General features: G+C 45.1%; 1 protein-coding gene across 2 annotated transcripts in view; it reads right to left on the bottom strand.

Moving 5' to 3' along the window:
• Positions 1 to 18,927, bottom strand: part of CLSTN2 (calsyntenin 2) — a 623,447-nt gene that overhangs the window by 81,379 nt on the left and 523,141 nt on the right. The gene's annotated exons all lie outside the window — the stretch shown is intronic.

Genomic DNA, 18,927 nt, shown 5'->3' with positions numbered 1-18,927 from the left:
GCTGAGCCACCAGGCGTCCCCTTCTCTTTTCTTTCTTTTCATTCTGGTGGAAGCATCTAAGTGCTCATTATATGTTGGCTGTGCTTAGCCCTCCTGCACACCAGTGGTATGTGAGCTGCACCGGCAGACCCAGCGCCAGGGGGAAATGGGCGTTCAGACAACGTGCCTGCACCAGGCAGCAGTGCTGTGGCCTTACTGATGTCTTTAGAAGGATCACCGAGGGGAGGTGACAAGAGGCTGGAGGGGTGCCAGACTGGCGAGACACACAGGGACATGGAAAGACAAATTAACACTTGACTCTGGTTGTGATAGAAAGTATGTTTTTAAAGATTTTAAGTGTCCAATTGTATTTTACTCCGCAGATAAAAAGCCTGAAGTGTGTTAGGGACAAATGACTTGCAGAGGGTTAAGACAGCTAAAATCTTATTAAATGAACAGGCTTTAAATGTCCTGCCTCCCTCTCCTAGATAAGCGGCTGTTAGAGGACATGCAGAAGGAGAGTGTAATGAGGAAGCACCTGCTCCCCCCACCCCGCTTCTTCACTTGGCGGTGTGGGAGCTGGCCCTGGACACCACAGCCAGGCAGGCTAGGCTGTGGGACCTCTGCAAGACATGGGGTCTGCCCCGTGCAGACTGATCTGATGGAGGTACCCGTGTTCAGCCCATGACACTGCTCAATGAGCACACTGCCCATGACCTGAAGGTGGGAAGTCACAGGGTCCTGTCCTCAAAAGCCAGTAGCCTGCTTGAGCACAATCCTTGGGGGTGTGTCACATTAGGAACTGGTCCTGGGCAAATGGCAGTGGGGATGAGATCCTTCTCTGTGGCTCAGCTTCAGAGTTCTGGAACAGAAATCAGTGGGAAACCCCTAGTCTTGGCAAATTATGCCTTAGTGTTGCCCATTAGCTGCTGCTTCTAGGGATGAGCATCTAACACACGGGCCCCGAGGGGCATTCGTGTTCAGCTCTGGCTCCAGTGGGAAGGGATCCTTCCTTCGTAAAGGGGTGGAGCAGCCCCTCCCATCTCCGTGGAGGAAGAGTGACTGATGTGGAGCCCCTGCGGTCCATAGAGCAGACGCCAAGGCTGCTGCGCCTCCCTGCACCTGCTGGCGTGCTGGGCCGAGCCGCAGAAGGAAAGTCTTGAAGAAAAGACTTCAGGCTTCAGTGTCTTCAGCCTGTGCTGAGCCAGACCTTGAGCCAAGAAAGAACGTCTGTAACTGGAGCAAGGATCTCAAAGACTCTCAAACTGAGAAGCCCCAGAGCAGTCTGTGATGGCCAGGGAGGGCTCCAGTGAGACCCCTAGGCCGTTCTGCTCCATGCTTGGGCAAGGCTTCTCGCTAGCTCCTTGATGCAGTCAGCCTGAAGGCAGAGGTATGCCAGGTACCGTGTGCTGTGTTGCCATGTTTAATCCTCCCAGCCCAATGGGGTGTCAATCTAACCCCACTTTGTAGATGGGGAAACTGAGGCATAGTGAGCTTAGTTAACTTTCCCAGGCCACACAGCGAGTCGTGACAGATCTGGGATTCAGACCCGGGAAGTCGGGTTCCAAAATCTACACACGTAACCAATAAGCCAGGTCACCACTCACAGCCAAGTACACCAGAGAGGATGGCTTCTTATTTCCAGAAAGTCCTGAATTCTAAAATCCTCCAGGACAGATTCAGATTGGTTAAGCCAATTGAATCTTGATTCAATTCAAATTGAATCCCATTTGAATCTTTAAAAAGATAAAAATTAGGACAAGGATTAAACAATGTAATTTGGGATGCCTGGGTGGCTCAGTGGTTGAGCGTCTGCCTTCGGCTCAGGTGGCAATCCCGGGGTCCTAGGATCAAGTTCCGTATCGGGCTCCCCGCAAGGAGCCTGCTTCTCACTCTGCCTATGTCTCTGCCTCTTTCTCTCTGTGTCTCTCACAAATAAATAGATAAAATATTTAAAAAATAAACAATGAAATTTCTTATCACCTAGCATGAATTAGATGCTTTAGGCACGTATCTAATGCTCATTAACCCATTTTACAGATGAGGATGGAAGGGGCTTCGAAGGGTTGAATCACATCCCCAAGTTCCCACCGCTGGGGGGTGGTCCTGGTAAGATGTGAACTTGGGGTTTTTTGCTCAAAGCCCATGCTCTTGCTTCTACACACTTTCCTTTGCCCCCGTATATTTTCTCGAAGTATACTACATGTACAGCTTTCCTTCTTCTCCCAGGGGTATGTGAATATACAGCCTCGTCGTCATCTGGGAAGGGGACCCCCAGCCTCAGGAAGCGCCCTGGCAAGCTGTGCCAGTTTACACTTGCCCGAGCAGCACAGATGCAATGCACCCCTGCCATACTCGGCATCCTCATGAAAACAAAAGCAACTTGGCCTTTGGTTGGACTTTGTTAAAAATGAATTAAAAATTTTTGTAATTTAGAAATTTATAAGGTCTGCTTTCCTGTTGCCAATCCCTTTAACTCCCGGCCTGGGCTATCCTGGGTTCTCATAGACTAACCACCTGTATCCATCAAGGGCCCACTCCCTCCCTGGAAAAAGAGGGCAGATTTAGTTGAAGTCTCAGCTCTCCTGTTTACTGGCCAGCTGGCCGAGGGCGGGTTGTTTTTACCACCGCTTGAAGCCACAGTGGCCTGACCCCTGAGGACGGGGGCAGTGGTGCCCGGCAGGAGTTAACTGAGACATGGGGTGGGGGTGTAGAAGCTGTGGAAAGTGCACAGCAAGGTGCGAGGCCTGCAAGCAGGTTCCCGGTGTCTCAACCCCCATCTCAACCACCTTCCCGCTCCGGGGAGGGCCGGCTCTGCTGACCTTCACAGCCCTCCCCTTCTCTACAGTTGGATCACTCAGGTCTGTACCTCTGTACATTATAGGCTTTTTTTCCCCCATTAAAAAACTAGTTTGTTCCATTTTATTATTTATTTAATTTTTAAAAGATTTTCTTTCTTTATTTGACAGAGAGAGTGCACAAGCAGGGGGAGAAGCAGGGAGGCTTCTCAGGGGCTTGGCAGGGAGCCCCAAGCACTGGGCTTGATCCCAGGACCCTGAGATCATGACCTGAGCCTGAGAAGGCAGATGCTTAACCAACTGAGCCACCCAGGTGCTCCTCATATGAAATTTTCAAGGAGCTGAGCTCCCCATGGGAGTGAGGCATGGGATCATGACCTGAGCCACCCAAGTGCCCCTAGTTTGTTCCATTTTAAAGTCTTTTTTTTTTTTTAATCTACAGATTCCTCCTCCATTGCTTTCTTTTCCTTACAGTTTATTTTTTTTTTATTTTTATTTTTTTAAATTTTTATTTATTTATGATAGTCATACAGAGAGAGAGAGAGAGAGAGAGAGAGGCAGAGACATAGGCAGAGGGAGAAGCAGGCTCCATGCACCAGGAGCCCGATGTGGGATTCGATCCCGGGTCTCCAGGATTGCGCCCTGGGCCAAAGGCAGGCGCTAAACCGCTGCGCCACCCAGGGATCCCTCCTTACAGTTTAATTGCCAAAAAGCCCAGGACATTTGAACCTACAGAGTTTCCCTATCTGGATTTTGTGAGTTGCACATTCACATGTAATTTGAAATGTTGAACTCTCCTCTAGTATTTCCTGCAAAGAGGCGACTGGCTCCAGTCTCACAGTATTCATTTTCCACCCTATACTTGGAATTGGTGATTTCTTCAGGAACCCCTGGTGATGGGCTTTTGTTTTTGTTATTGTTTTTTGGTACAAATGATACTTTAAGACCACAGTGTGGAAAATCTGAGCAGGGACCTATCATATTTTTGTTCACTGCTATTTGCCCAGCTCCCGTCAGATCAGTGCCTGGTGTGGAGTGGCAGAAAGTGAAAAAAAAAAAGGAAAGAAAGGAAGAAAAAAGGAAAGAGTTGTGGATGCTTATTCCACCTGCTGTCCATCTGTCTGTCTGTCTACCTACCTCTTTGTACCCATGTATATGTGTGACAGTGCATATGCATTAAGATAGTGCTGGTCTGCAAAAACCACATTTCCACAGGTTGAATTCGGCTGCCGCTCCCTCCTCACTAACCTTGTTTTACATTTACTATACTTGCACCCCCAAACTGTTTCCAATTATCCTCATTTCACAGATAAGAAAACTGAGGCTCAGAGAGGTAAAGTGAGGCATTCGACGTCACACAGATAGTAAGGGGCAGAGCTGAGCTGCAAACTCAGGTCTGAGAGACTGAAGCCTGTGTGTCTTTCACGGCTCCTTGATGAATATTTGCTCTTGAAATAAAAGTTTGTTCACTTTAAAATTTAATCTTTTTTTTTAAAAGATTGTGTTTATTTATTCATGAGAGACATAGAGACAGAGGCAGAGACATATGCAGAGGGAGAAGCAGGCTCCCCACAGGGGGCCTGATGTGGGACTCGATCTCAGGATCCTGGGATCATGCCCTGAGCCAAAGGCAGATGCTCAACTACTGAGCCACCAGGTGCCCCAAATTTAATCTTGATCGAGATTTGTGGAAGAATGACTGAGTGAATGGATGCCTGACTTCGTGGGGCAGGATGTAGACACAGCCTGCTTCTACACTTTGCTCCACAAGAGAGAGCTTTTTTTTTTTCCTACTTTTTTTGTTTGTTTGTTTCCCAATGTGACTTATTTTTGCTAGATATGGCAGAGGGATATTTTTAGTATTCTGGAACAAATCTGAAGGTATATTTTTGCTCTTGGCTTATGAGGCTCATTTGTATGTTTACAGATGCAAAAATAAGTGGATGGTATCATACTTCTTCAAATAACTCAAGTCTCAATTCACATCATACTCCGATTATGGGTTCACTTTTTATATGAATCTAGAAGATAGGTATGAGAATATATTTATGCTTTGAGCCCACATAGCCGAAGCTTTGTGTCCCCTTGTATTTGTGACTGTCACTAACCCTCTGACAGAGTTGTGTCCAATGGAAAGATATGTGGCCCTTGTGGCAGGAGCAGACCACACTATCAGACTGACACCAAGCTCTCTGTTTCCAGGAGAGCCAAAACAGGACAAGGACTCCACGGTATCTAACATTTCATGTCACGTCAAGAAGCAGGTGCTAGATTTTGTTATTGGGAGAGCAAAGAGCTCTTTTTCATGAGCACATGGGAAGTTACTATCTATATGCCAAAGAGTAGAAGGCGTGTGGATCTGTGGGATCAACGCAGGGTTGGGCCTACCATTGTCCTCTGTCTTCATCTCAAGCACTGAAGTCAGGATAGTGTTGGAAAGAATGACAACTCATCCCCATTGATAAAGAGGGTGGAAGGCCAGACTAGGTTCTATGTGTCTAATTAGCCCAGAAGATTATAAATGGAGGTTGACTGGAAAGCCTCCACTGGGCTATTCTTAGAAGCTGGTTTGGCTCCTGAAGGTAAAATGGCCAAAAGACCTAGAGGTCAGAGATGAGGAGTCAAGGAAATGCCAAATAAAAACGGGACATTCTTGGTGCAAATGAGGGATCATTTCTGAGATCTTTGTGGATATCCCAATTCCTGAATAGTATTTATAATTTCCCTCCTAACCTCTAATTTATGGCTAAAATCACTACTTTTGCAGACCTCTTTATTCACTGCCATGACAAGCATAAACAATTTCAACAAAGAGTGATATTTCTGTTTAAAAAGGGAAAGAGACATACTCTATCCTAGGGAGGCTGATTATACACGATGATACACACAGGCCTGTGACCCCCTAGGACCTTAGGTATACACTGTTTTAAAATTGTCTGCAAGATTTGTTTTAATCAGGTATGGCAAGATACACAGACACTGAATGACTGTCATAAAGGAAGAAATACTGATACTCACAGATCCCTGGAGGCACTACACCACACCACACAGAGCCAAATGGGGTAGGGGGTCACCAGGATTGGCCAGAAGGCAGAGGGAGTGAGAGGGAGAAGGATGCTTTATTGTGGTTTTGTGGGAGGAACAGGCAAAGCTGTAAGCAAGCTGAACAGGTTTAGGATTGGGTAGTTTGAATAATTTCAGCAGGCTAGATGTCCAGTACCTGGCCCTGGGATGATTTAGGGCACAAAGATAGTGTCCTGGTCTGAAGGAGTGCAATAAAAGGAGGCAGATGGAAATATGGACTCAGGATTGGTAGGTTTGCATATCAAGGGCATGCTGGCTGTCAAGTAATTTACTATCTCTAGGAATGAGCTAACACTGCAAGGGAAAGTCCCTCTTTGGGTCCACAAGGCCCCAGGATGTCAAAGCATCAAAATGCAGAAGAAAAAAAAGATCTGACACACACACAGACAAAGTTGATGTCATTGCCTGCAGCCTCAAGAGCAGCAAATTCCACCTTGCTTTCTATTCCTGCACCCGTAGGTCACTCACTACGTCTCTCGAACTTAATACCTGTTGGCTCCCTTGGTTACTTTCTGAAATCTAAAGCTCAGAATTTTCTCTCTAGGTCCTCTAAGACCCTGTTTCATGGCAAAAAAGCAATCCTATGTTCTTAAATATTGTGTCCAATTCCAATTCAGCATTGCAAGGTCAGATTGGGTCCTCCTTCATCATTCATGCCCACTCTTGAGCACTCACTTTGAGCACCATCTAGAAATTTCAGATTCAAGTTCTCCATTCCTTACTGTGGCCCATCTACCAATAAATGTTCTTTGCTCTTGTCATGCCTTTGCCCATTTAAAGCAAAAATCTATGTCAAGAAATCTACAACATCCTAAGCTTGCATTTCCTCCCTGTGTATCCCTCTAATTTCATGGTCCTTCACCTAAAGTAGACCTTCCTTCATATGCATCTTCAGCCTGTCAGTATCCTTAACACTGTTAGCACTCCACACAAAACATGAGAACCATGGGGCAGTGTAACTCCCCCCTTAACATTTGTTCTATTGTGGTTATGTATTTGACATCTATGTATGTTATATGTCCTCAATACACTGCTAAAATTGTTGAATTAAAAGTCATGGCCTTTTAAAGAAATTAAGAAAGAAGGAAAGAGAGTATTTTATTTGCCCAGATATTTATCATTTTTAATGCTCTCCTTTCCTTCTTAGAGATCTGTTTCCCCAGCTGACACCATTTCCTTGCTCTCTTACACACTGCCCTTGTCATTCTATTGTCTTTTGGTCTCCAACATTTCCAGTAAAATGTCAACTGTATTCATATTATTTTTCTCCCATAATGTCTTTTTTTCCCTCCTTTTCTGTGGATGCTTTCAAGATTTTCTCTCTTTGTTTTTTAACACCTTGGGAATGCTGTGATTAGGTGTGGTTTTCTTTGTATTTCCTCAGTTCGAGGCTTGTTTATTTCAGTCAACCTTTAGGTTGATGTTTTATATGAAATTTGGAAACATTTTTAGCTATCGTTTCTTCAATTAATTTTTTTGCACCCCATTCATTCACTCTTGTCCATTGGTTCTTTTCAGACTTTTCTCTCCTCCCCTCTATTCTCTTGCCTCTCTTTCCTTTTCTCTGGCGCTATATTTTAAGAAATCTTTCTCCCTTCTTTTTTCTTCATATTGGACAATTTCTTTTGATTTCCTTCCAGTTCATTAATTTCTTCTATCTCCATTCTACAAAGCCCATCCTTTCGCTTTAGGTTTTGTATTTTTCATTCTAGATTTTACATTTCTGTGTAGTTTCCATTTCTTTGCTGAGATTCCCCATCTGTTCACCCATTATGGCAATCTTTACAGTTTTTGAACATATTTAAAATAGTTGCTTTAAGATTATTTTCTAATTCCTATATCTGTCTCATCTCAGGGTCTGTTTCTCTTGAATGATTTTACCCTAGACCTTTGGTCATGTTTCCTCACATGTCTAATAATTTATATTTCATACTGAGAACTATGCATTGCGCATTGTAGAAACTCTGGATTCTCTTACATTTCTCCAAGATTATTGATTTTTGTTGAATCACTGAATGATCACCTTGTACTTGTAAAGTTTGATCTTATACTATATATGGGTATATTTGTTTAGGTTTACCCTTAATTCTGGGCCAGTCCCTTAATCTTGGCATATAATCTTTATTAATATCTCTTCTGGTGTTTTATTGGAAAACTCTTCGTGTTTATCTGGCCCTTCAAACTTGAGAAATTTTAAAATCTGTCTCCTTTGGAGTAGGCAGTAGCTAAAATCTCTACTTAATTTTTCAGTCTTTTCTATTGTTGCTTTTCACTGGGTTCCTCCTGAAGTTTCCCCTGTGTGTATACAGTTCTGGGGTCATCCAGGACTTAATAGGAATTTGAAGGAAGTCTATATTCCAATTTTGGGTCTCTTCTTCACTTTCCTTCTCTGTTATGAAGCCTGTATTGAAGCTCTTTAGAGTCCAGACAGTTCCAATATCATCTCGTGTCCTCAGAATGGGCCATTTCTCAATTCTTATTTTAATATCTTTATTGAGGCATGATTTACATATCATAAAATTCATCCATTTAAGTGTACTATACAATAATTTATAATAAATTTATAGAGTTGTGCAATGATCATCAAAATCTAGTTTTAGAACATTGCCATCATTCAAAGATATCTGTGCCCATTTACAGCTGATTCCTGCTCTCACCCCAAGCCCTAGAAAACTACTGATGGGCTATTTACAAATTTGCTTTTTTATTGATATTTTATGTAAATGAAATCATGCAATATATAGTCTTTGCTTTCTAGTTTAACATAGCACGATATTTTTGAAATTCATCCATGCCATATGAATCAATAGACTGTTCCTTTTTATTGCTGAATACAATTCCATATGTGGATATACAACAGGTTATTTATTCATTTACCTGTTAAAGGACATACTTTTTTGTTTTTTCCTGGAAGCTTTTTTCCTTTTTCTCAGTGTTCCTCAGATGATACATCACCAAACTGATACTTAAAGGTCAATGGACTAGTGTTTGGGGACCACAGATAAGGACTTTTTTTTAATTTAATAAGCATGTATTGAACATGTATTTGTGTTAGACACTGTGTTAAAGATTGAAGTAATAAGTAAGAATGATATTCTAGTACAGTGGAGGAAATGAACCAACAAATAAGTAAGTGTAATAAAGTATGAAGAACTGCTGTGAGAAAATTCTGGGGCCTCCATGGAAGTGAGGTCAGTTCTCTATTTGCCTGGGGGGAGGGCAGTTTACAGGAGAGTCTTTATCAAATATGTGAGCCTTGAGTATGGTCTGGAAAGATAAATAGGTAATTGTCCACACTGGAAATGACTTGCCTGTCCACGACACTCTGTTTTATTCTTCAGAGCCATGCAGATAGGTGCCTGCATAGTGTGGTCCCATCTGCCTCTGCCTGGGAATCATTTGGAAGGAAAAATTCCCATGAGTTCCTGCTGAGATGGAAAGATGGAGAAATCTAGTGGAGACCTGGAAGATATCCAGTTCTGCCAAGCGATGTAGACACTTCTTAACAAGACAAACACACCATGGAAAAGAACATGGAGCTTTGGAGAATGGTAGACTTGGTCCAATACCTTAAGTAAATTATTTCATCTTTCAGGGCCTCAACTTCAGTATCTATGAAACTGAGATAAGAAATGACTTCAAAAGTAACTGTGTAGTTTAGATTTAATGCATGGAAATCAATGAGTTTAGGGATTGGTCTCTCAAAAAATGCCAGTCTTTTCTCTTTCCCTCACATGTAATATGCATCTAAAGCTACCAGGAGTTAATGCAATCACAAGGCTTATTCCTTTTTATTCCTTTCTATCACAAGACTTCCTTTCTATTTCCTCAAGAAAGCCACCATCTTCTAAGTAAGCAAGGGATGTAGTAGCTGTTTCATAATGAGGCCTTGCTTCCTTCTAAATATGCGCTGATTGTCAAGGTGATGGAAGAGGTTCATTATTTAAAGGCATAATTAAAGGGCACTTCCTTTAGCTAACTAATGAGCAGTAACTGCAGCAATATTTGCATGTTTAGACATTAAAGATGGAAACAGATGACTCGTAGGGGATTGGGAGAGAACAGGAAGGTAGGGCAGATTAATCTCACTGCTGGACCTCTAGGGTTATTGCTGTGCAAGACTTCCCCAGAGGAGGGTCTTCCCTGAGAAGTCAGCTCCACTGGCTTCTCTTATTTTATAGGATGAACAGCACTCTCATCACCACGTCTCAGGAGCAAGCTGATCTTTAAAAGATGTTAATTCGTGATTCCTCCTAAGCTGAGCTTGGAATGTGCTCCTGGATGGACACCCATGCCCTGTTTTGAAGACTTAGTTATCAGCATGGATATTGGTTCATTCTTGTCATCTTGGGTGTTCACTAAGGTTGTAAACTCTTCCAAGTCAGTAATGGTGCCTTTTGCCCTCTTGGAGTATGTGTGTTTTAAGGTTATATTTCAGGTTTTTTCCATTTATTAGGTAAGAGATGTGGAAAGCACCCTGCTATCTCTCCCATTCTTCATCTGTAACCTGGATGGTATGCCTGAACTGCAAGATTTTTATTAGAATTAAAAGAAAGTGCCTGGCACAAGTAAGCAGCGAAGTAATGCTGGTTCAAATTCTCCTCTCATTCCATAGGGACCTCACAGTGACCAGTGCCTTTACCTCATTTCTCTTAAATGAGGGGTTAGCATTAGAATTTGCCATTTTATATTAGCATTCAGCTTTGTCAATTTCTTGTCCTTCCATAGTGTGGAAGTGACAGAGAAAAATAACTTTCCTATAATGAATGCAGACATTTGGGTTTGATGCCAAGGAGGAGTCTCCCTCCCCTCCCACTGGCATCAATCCCTGAAGCGGCCTGGAAAGATAGGAGCACAGCGCAGCCAGTGTAGTGACTGAGTTAATGTTGCTTCCAAATGGGACTACCCCAAGGCTCAAGCACCTTAATTTATTATTGAAAAGGTGGTTTGATTTACTAGGCATTTTTAATTGTGTTGACATTATTTCTTCTTTTTAACAGTGAAATGAGAGACACTGACTTTAAATATCTATTATGGGATGTCTACTGAAAAAAAATGCATCCATTGCCTCTGGGCAGATGTACAGGTCAGGACACAAATAATCATTTCGTGGGAGCAAAAGGAATTGCTAAGCAGCTGCTCATGGGGGAAGAAAGACCAGAGAAGAGCCAGGTCTGCCAGCAAAGGGGGGGGGAATGGAATGCTAATAGAATTCTTAGCATCTCTGATTAGCTTAAATGTAACAGTTGTATAGCCTTCCACCTCCAGCCCAGATGAGGGAGTAGGGTAGAGGAAGCCAGTGAGACTGTGGCAGAGGAGAGAATGACATTCCAGTAGCTCTCTGGATTTGATAAGCATTAGGCTTCTCTCCTGGTACAGAATCTTCAGAAGAAAAAGTAAAGAGAATTTTTAGGTAATGGAAACCCAAGAAAGCCCTCAGAAATCAGCTCTTGAAGCAAATGGCTCAGGACATATTGATAAATAAGCCTACAATAACCCTCAGCGAGTTTGTGGACGCCATGTCCACAGCAAGACACTGATGGAATGATGTGCTTGTCATCAGATCTCATCGTTGGTTAGGTAGACAATCCACTCATTAATGTTTGGCAGCACTAATCCGAACTTCATCCGGTCTCTTGGTAATTTCCTCCATCTGGTCATGGTTCTGCCTTGGGAACTCAGCAGACACCCCTTTCTTCCCAGAGATACCAGCAGGTGCTGTGTCCTAGTTTCTCTCTACAGATCAGAGATTTTCCCTGTGCTGCCGGGGTGAGTGAAGCAGAGAGTTCATCGGGGAGGTGGTTCCGGGGGAAGGAAAGAAGAAGTGGGAAGAGTGAGATGGGCAAGGAGGGGACCTTCCAGTGAAGCTGATGACTATGTCTGGGGGCAGGACAGGTACTATCTAGAGAATCTCACTGGTGTACCAGCTTTGTCAACTTCCAGCTTCCAGGTGAGCTTCTGTCAAGAGAGAGGATTTTCTAGGTTTGCTTTAGCATTTCCAGAACCAAGCAGAGTGCTCAGAGCTTCTTCCCTGAAAGCAGAGAAGGTAGCTTTTCCACATAATGGCTGGTGGGCGGGGGAGGGGGGGGGGGGCGGGGGCAGCACTTTAAGTTAGAAGAAGAATATGGTGTTGAGCAGAAGGAAAGGCTAAATCTGCCCCTTGGAGGTCCTCCACAAGGGGCTTGTGGGAAGCAAGCTTGCTGGGAAGTGAGGAGCAGGCCATTGATGAGGAGCATTAGGACAGTGCCTAGTCCTCCCTCCCTCCCTCCCTGCCTCCTTCCCTCCTAGGGCCACACTTTCTGAGGGGACAGAGGCACCATTCACAGGGCTCAGCAGAGTCTCTGGGTCTGCCTGGAAACCCCAGCCCAGGGTCACCTCAATAAGCTGTGGGGGTGGGGGGCTGCGTCTACGAGCCTGGGCAGCTCTGGGTCTCCCCAAGGCTCATGAGTGAGGTACTAGTTTCCCTTTGCTGCTAGAACAAATCACCACAGACTTGGTAACTTAAAACAGCACAGATTTATTACCTTACAGATTTGGAGGTCAGAAGTCTGAAATGAGTTTCAATGAGCTGCAGTCCTTCTGGAAGCTCTAGTACAGAATCTATTTCTCCCTCTCTCTCTCTCTTTTTTAGCTCAGAGAGACTGCCACATTCCTTGAGCCAAGGAATGTGGCAGTCTCTCTGAGCTCTGCTTCCTTTGTCACATCTTCTCTGATTTTTATCCTCCTGTCTCCGTCCTATAAGGCCCCTTGTGATTGCATCAGACCCATCTGGACAATCCCTCTATTTTAGGATCTTTAATTTAACCACCCTTTTGTCATGGGAGATAAGATATTCACAAGATTCAAAGATTAGGAGCTGTGCATCTTTGGGAGTCATTACTCTATCTGTGGCAAGTGGCCAACAGGGGAACTAAGGAGCCCCGCTGAGTATGGCATGTGGTGTTCGGTGGTGGTCGGGGCCAGAAGTGCAGCAGGGACCCAGGCCAGGCTGAAAGGCCTCCATGAATGGGGCTTCCAGTGGAGGGAATGTGGCTCAGGCAATAGAATGGATGCTAGCAGCTACCAGCGTGTTGTACCCTCTCGAAAGGAAACAGAACAAACGTACTAACTGTGTCAGAAGTCACCTTTCCAGAGAGTAGAGAATCCACAGTCACTGCACAGGCCCAACCTGAGAGGACCAAGAATGTCCCTGTGGGTGTGAGGACCCTCCTCTGCCATCACATGAAGCCACGGAAGCCAGCTCTCTGCAGAGGTCTAGAAGATGGTAAGAGGCAGGGAGAGGGGCTCTAAGAGAAGGGCTCCTCTGGGGCCCTTATATATTAGCAAGAGAAAGACGAGGGAGAGTAATTGTGACCCTCGCCACATCCATTTTTCATTCAGAACAACCTTGCAAGTTGGCATCTTAGAAAAAAGTCATTTGGGATTCCGCCTAAAAGAGGTTCTGGACACTCTTCCCCCTGTTTAGGACACATGTTCCTAAAGGAACACACGTGTCACTGAAGGCTGGCGTGTGGGCAGGACGGTGAGGGGGCGGCCACTGCATTGGAGAAAACAGCTAATGCATCCAAGAATTAGTCTTGAGCGGCGGAATTAGAGTGCTGACAAAGCCCGATGATTCTGCTCATTAAGAGCACTGGTCTGGACTGGACTAACCATTCTCCAATTAACTCCTTGGCACTTGGCTATAATAATGATTGAACTAAGCCATGTGACTCCCAGTGTGGCTGGAAGAGCAGATGTGGGCAAACTGACTATGTCGTTCTGACATTCATCCCCACTAGGGATAAAGATTTATTCACTTGCAGCTTCCTGCAGGAGCTTCAGAATTCCATGCAAGAAGAAAGGATCTGACCAGCAGAGGCTCCAGCCCAAGACAAATGGGAGCATTTGGTTCAAATCCCGGCCCTGGCGTTATTCCTGCGGAGACCTGGGCCTGTGCCTTCCTGTCTCAGTCATGGAAGAGGAAGGGGAGACCACCACCCCAGGGGCCTGGGTCTAGGGCTCCTGCCCCACTCGCCCCTGCCCCCCTGTGTGGGAGGACATACTCGCCTGCCCCTGCCCCGGAAGCCCAGCACTCTTCTTGGATGGAGGGCGCTGGTACTAGAACAGGAAGGGCTTTCAAAGAACACGTGGGCCGGGATCCCTGGGTGGCACAGCAGTTTAGTGCCTGCCTTTGGCTCAGAGCACGATCCTGGAGACCTGGGATCGAATCCCACATCGGGCTCCCGGTGTATGGAGCCTGCTTCTCCCTCTGCCTGTGTCTCTGCCTCTCTCTCTCTCTCTCTCTGTATGACTATTGTAAATAAAAAAAAAAAAAAAAGAACACGTGGGCCTCGTTTAAGAAGATCTACATCTCTCAAATAGACGTGTTATGGTGTGGTTTTTCCTGTGTGGAAATCAGGGAAATTTGTTGTTTTTTTATCGGTAGCCTCAAACTGGTGACCAGAGTATAGAGGTACACTGTAGAACATTTGCTGAGGCTGATGATGTAGGCTTTTAAATGAGAAAATTGGGAGACTTTACATAAAAATCTGATTCTAACTTCTGAACAGTTGGAAAGGTAGCCCCAGGCCTGGATTCTCCCATGGTGTAGATCCATGTGGTGGCTGAGTCTTCAGTGAGGACCCACCTTCACCCAGCCAGGTATCTTCCCTCATTCTCTGCACCCCTAATCACTAGAGTTCCGGCTCCTGCAGGAGCATGCTCTTTAGAGTCTATAAGTGGGCAGGGCCATGAGCTTCCCCAGGGCAGGGCCAAGTCCTCTCTCTCTCTCTCTCTCTCTCTCTGGTGCCTATCACAAGTTCAGGCACAGAGACAGCAACGGCCAACAGAGTGAGTCTCACTTCAGCATCTTGCACTTATTGCAGTTTTTTCAGAGATGCATTTTTTTCTTTGTATGATCTGGGGGCACCTGTTCTCTTGCTGGTCGATTGAGGCTGTCACTTAAGCTGTGTCTTCCAATAAGTGGAACACACTGTAAAACATCAGCAGGTTTCCCTCTGACCACCAGGACATCCAAAGGGAAGATCATCAGAATTTGTGACAATGAGTCAACCATATCCAAATAATATTAAAGCCGGAAGGGGCTGCAAATTAATAAACCCTTCTTGTGTGAGATGGCAGCTGGGTGTTCTTCTCTGCTCCTGTCTGGGTTTGCACATGACCGGCTGAAGGCTCGAGGGATTTGCATTTAGCAGATCATGAGTAAAAATCCCATTAAAATGACATCCTCCTCATCATTAGGATCCTGTTAGTGAGGTGCACTGGATTGTCAGGACATTTCCTGGAGCTGCTTGATAATGGACTTACCAATGCAGTCTGTCCACCCTGGCAAAGGCTTTCTGAGGTGTGGGGCAGAGGGGTGGGTTGCTGGAGACCTGCAGCTCCTCTGTGGCAACTGCCTCCCTCCCCAGACACACACCTGAAGAGCTCTGTGCATATCATACCCTGGTTTCGATGCCCCTGAGCAACATCTGCCGAGTGCTTGAGCTCCTGGCCTGGCCATGGAGGAAAGAAAGGGGAGCCCCTGGTTCTAACGCAGCCTCTGCCACTGGCTCTATTGAATACCTGGCCTGAGCTATATTTACTTAAATTTGATAAATTTTATGAATATCATACTAGCATTATTCACATTTCCCCATCCCTAAATTCTCCTTGAAAGACAAAGTTCTTCAACTATAGTCCATTTTTCTGGGGATAAAGTGCCAACTCAATAACATGATATGAAAAGCCTCTTGGGATTTAACCGACACCTGCTCCTCTAAATATGCATCCTAATACCTGCCAAAGCATTCCCTTTCTGCCCCATCCCTGTGGTCTGCCACATTGGAAACCTCCAGTCTCCTGAAGCTAGATGTGCTGCTCACATCTCTGTCATCTTGGCTGCCTGGCTCCCTATCACCGAGTTCTTGGCACTGTGTTCAGGCAATGTCTCCTCTCAGTGGCTTTTCCAGGCCCTTATTTTCAGGTCCATGTCAGGTGTCTCTAACATGAGCTCCCACAGACTCCCTACATCTGGTCTCTTGCCTTCTGCCCCAGCACATATCGCATAGGATGTAAACTGTTTCTGGGTACTTGTATACTTGTATACAGTAGGGGCTTCTGTTTTAGCAGGTGACCCCTCGTACCCAGCACAGAGCCAGGTACATAGTTTGTGTTCAGCATAAACTGCTGAATAAACAAATAGATGAAGCCCTGTTAGGTATTAGAACGTTTATTATGCTTCTGGGAGCTCCAAGGTGGGTCAGGAATTTGAATACACATAATAGAATAGACTGGCTAGAATCCTTTCTGGCCAAGGCCAGAAAGTTCTGCAATAATTACAGAGCCACTGGCTGGCAAATCCAGTAAAATCTTTGGAATTAGGTATTAAGATAAAGGCTAAGCAACGTTTGAGATCCACAGAGTAAAAAATGGCAAAATTTTATAATTTTAAAATGCTCCATAAAATGAATCAAAAGATCGATTAATCACCAGGAGGTTGTAAAAGGCCTCTGGAGTTTTCTTCTCTCTTTCCCTCTCTCCCTCCCACATGTCATCTCTCCCTTCTTTTGATCTTCACATCCATTGGCAGTTATGCAAACATTTACTGGGCACCAACTGTGTGCTCAGGGCTCTAATATGCACTAGGAACTGGAGAGAGTAAAATTCAATACTGCCCTCTCAGAGCTCAGCGCAAAGTGATCAGAAAGGCAGGATAAATGGGCTACTGGGGTACAGTAAGCATTGGGATGGAGTTCTGTATGGAGTCTGGGGAGCACTGGGGGGAGGTAAGCTACTCAGGGAGGTGACCCAGGGTAGCTTCCTGGAGAGGAGACGTTATCAAGTATGTACATTTCTGAATACCAAGTGATTTACATCCAAGAAGCTTCTGGAAGGCTCTGTCTACACAACTGAGTAAGGGAGAGAGAGGTCTGTGGCTTGGTCTATGTGTACCACTGGACTGCTAGTATGCGTGTGGCCGAGGTTTCCTATATCCTACCCACTGTGTCTCCTTTCAAAGGGGCTGGGGCTTCTGATCACAAATAAGTAGCCTTTAAGTTTTTTTAATGTTAATTTTTAAAGTAAAGAATGTTATGGACTGAATTGTGTTCCCCTCCCCAAATTTATACATTGAAGCATTTACCCCCCAGTGTGACTGTAGAAACAGGAGGTCATAGGGTGGGGCCCTAATCCCATAGGGCCTTATAAGAAGAGGAACGGGTAGGTATCCTAGCATGCAAGCTCTCACTCATTCTCTCTCTCTCTCTGTCTGCCAGTGAGAAGGCGGCTGTCTACAGGCCAGGAAGAGGGCCCTCACTGGAGAACTGCGTCAGCTGGCACCTTGATCTTAGATGGACTTCCCAGCCCAGAACTGTGAGAAATCAATGGGCTGCGATACTTTGTTATGGCGGCCCCAGCCGACTAAGACAAAGGAGAAGACAAAGTTTGAGCAAAGCAAAGATTTGACACAGTTTCATGGAGTTTCATTAAGACTATAAACATTTTGCATCTCAGTGATAATGCGGATCCTTAAAACTGAGACGTGAAAACATTTTAAATTAGCAAGCTCACCAAAGCAGCAGGATAGCATAATGGAAAGGGCGGGTCCAGGCTGCAGTTCACCGTGTGACCTTGGGCAGGTCACGAGACCGTGGTCCCCTGCCTCATTTCATCCACTGGGCGGGGGCCCGGGGCAGATGTGAGAGTGAGCCTGGTTACAGAGCCGATGCCGATGAATGAGATCTGAGTAATCTGGAAAGTGTTCAGTGAGCCTCAGCCCCTCCTTAAATTCACCACTTTGGGAACAGATTTCAGAATTCCTAGAGTCATTATATCTTTTTCTATAGAGCCAGAATTCCTTCCTCACCTATTTTTAACTCCAAACCCTGTGACTTCATTTGCCTGTATCAGTACTTCTCAATCCCATCTTAGCAAATGCTGCAGGGCATCTGTAATTATCCTGGCCAGTACAGCAGTGTTCTTATTAAAACCCCTCACAATATGGAATTTATTTTAATTCATCTCAATTCGTATTATGTATTTAAATATATCCCATATAAGCCATATGGCACGTTAGAAGGTAGCTGAGAGGTTGCCGGGAAATCAAATAAGCAATGTCAAGCTTTCACCATTTCTGCAATACCCAGAATTCCTAATTCAGAGGAACATATACCAATCCAGATGCCATATTTGCAAAACCCCGGGATCCAGCAGGATGGGATTTACTGGGAATAGATCAGGCAATTGCCACTGGGCCTCCTCAAACATCTTTCCATCAGCTTGGCATCCTTGACCTTGTCACGTTGCCTGAAGTTCCAGCATTGAGAGATTCCCTGAGGTTAATGAATCTAGCTTTGAAAGAGCATATGTCTGTGCTTCTGTGTGGATGAAAGGGGGCAGCTATCATTCGGATCTCAATGTAAATGAGTTCCTTCTGGAACGCTTCCCAGTAACACTCTCTGAAACCAGCCCTACTGGGGCCTGGGGAGATGCCCATAAGAAAGAGAGAGAAGGCAAAGGATTCTGGAACATTCAGCTCTACACAAGGTGATGCAGGTAGCACACACCATAAGTTTTAGGGGGAGGAAAGAAGCCTGAGGTCCCCAGAAGCACTGAGAATATGGGTGGGGTACCAGACAGGAAGACCGCAATTTGAATGAGCATCATCTCACCAGCTTCATTAAGCAGACTCGTTCTTCAGTCTCCTTGCCTGTCTGCTGGCCTTCTCCCCCTGGATAGCTGACAACCATTTTTAAAAATTCACATGTGCCTTCCCCTCTACCCGCCCCCCGCCCCACAGTTCAAGTCTAAGTGAAGGCCAACTCTAGGCCTGCTGCAAAGACATTTCCTCAGTGGCACAGCCACCCAGAGAAGTGACGGCCACCTTCATAATCGCGGCCCTGCACAGCCCTTGGAAACAGACACTTCAAAGCTTTTCGCCCAGAGCAGACACTTCATTTGTCATTGACAAATATGACACAAGTAGTGACCTTTGTGATCACAAGTCAGGAGGCTCTGGTGTGAGTCATAGACTTTTGCACTTCAGAAAAGAATGTGCACTGCTCGCAGTGCACTGTGACACTGT

This window comes from Canis lupus, chromosome 23, assembly GCF_003254725.2.
Source record: "Canis lupus dingo isolate Sandy chromosome 23, ASM325472v2, whole genome shotgun sequence".
Classification (NCBI taxonomy): Eukaryota; Metazoa; Chordata; class Mammalia; order Carnivora; family Canidae; genus Canis; species Canis lupus.
This window is presented reverse-complemented; position numbering and strand designations above follow the sequence as displayed.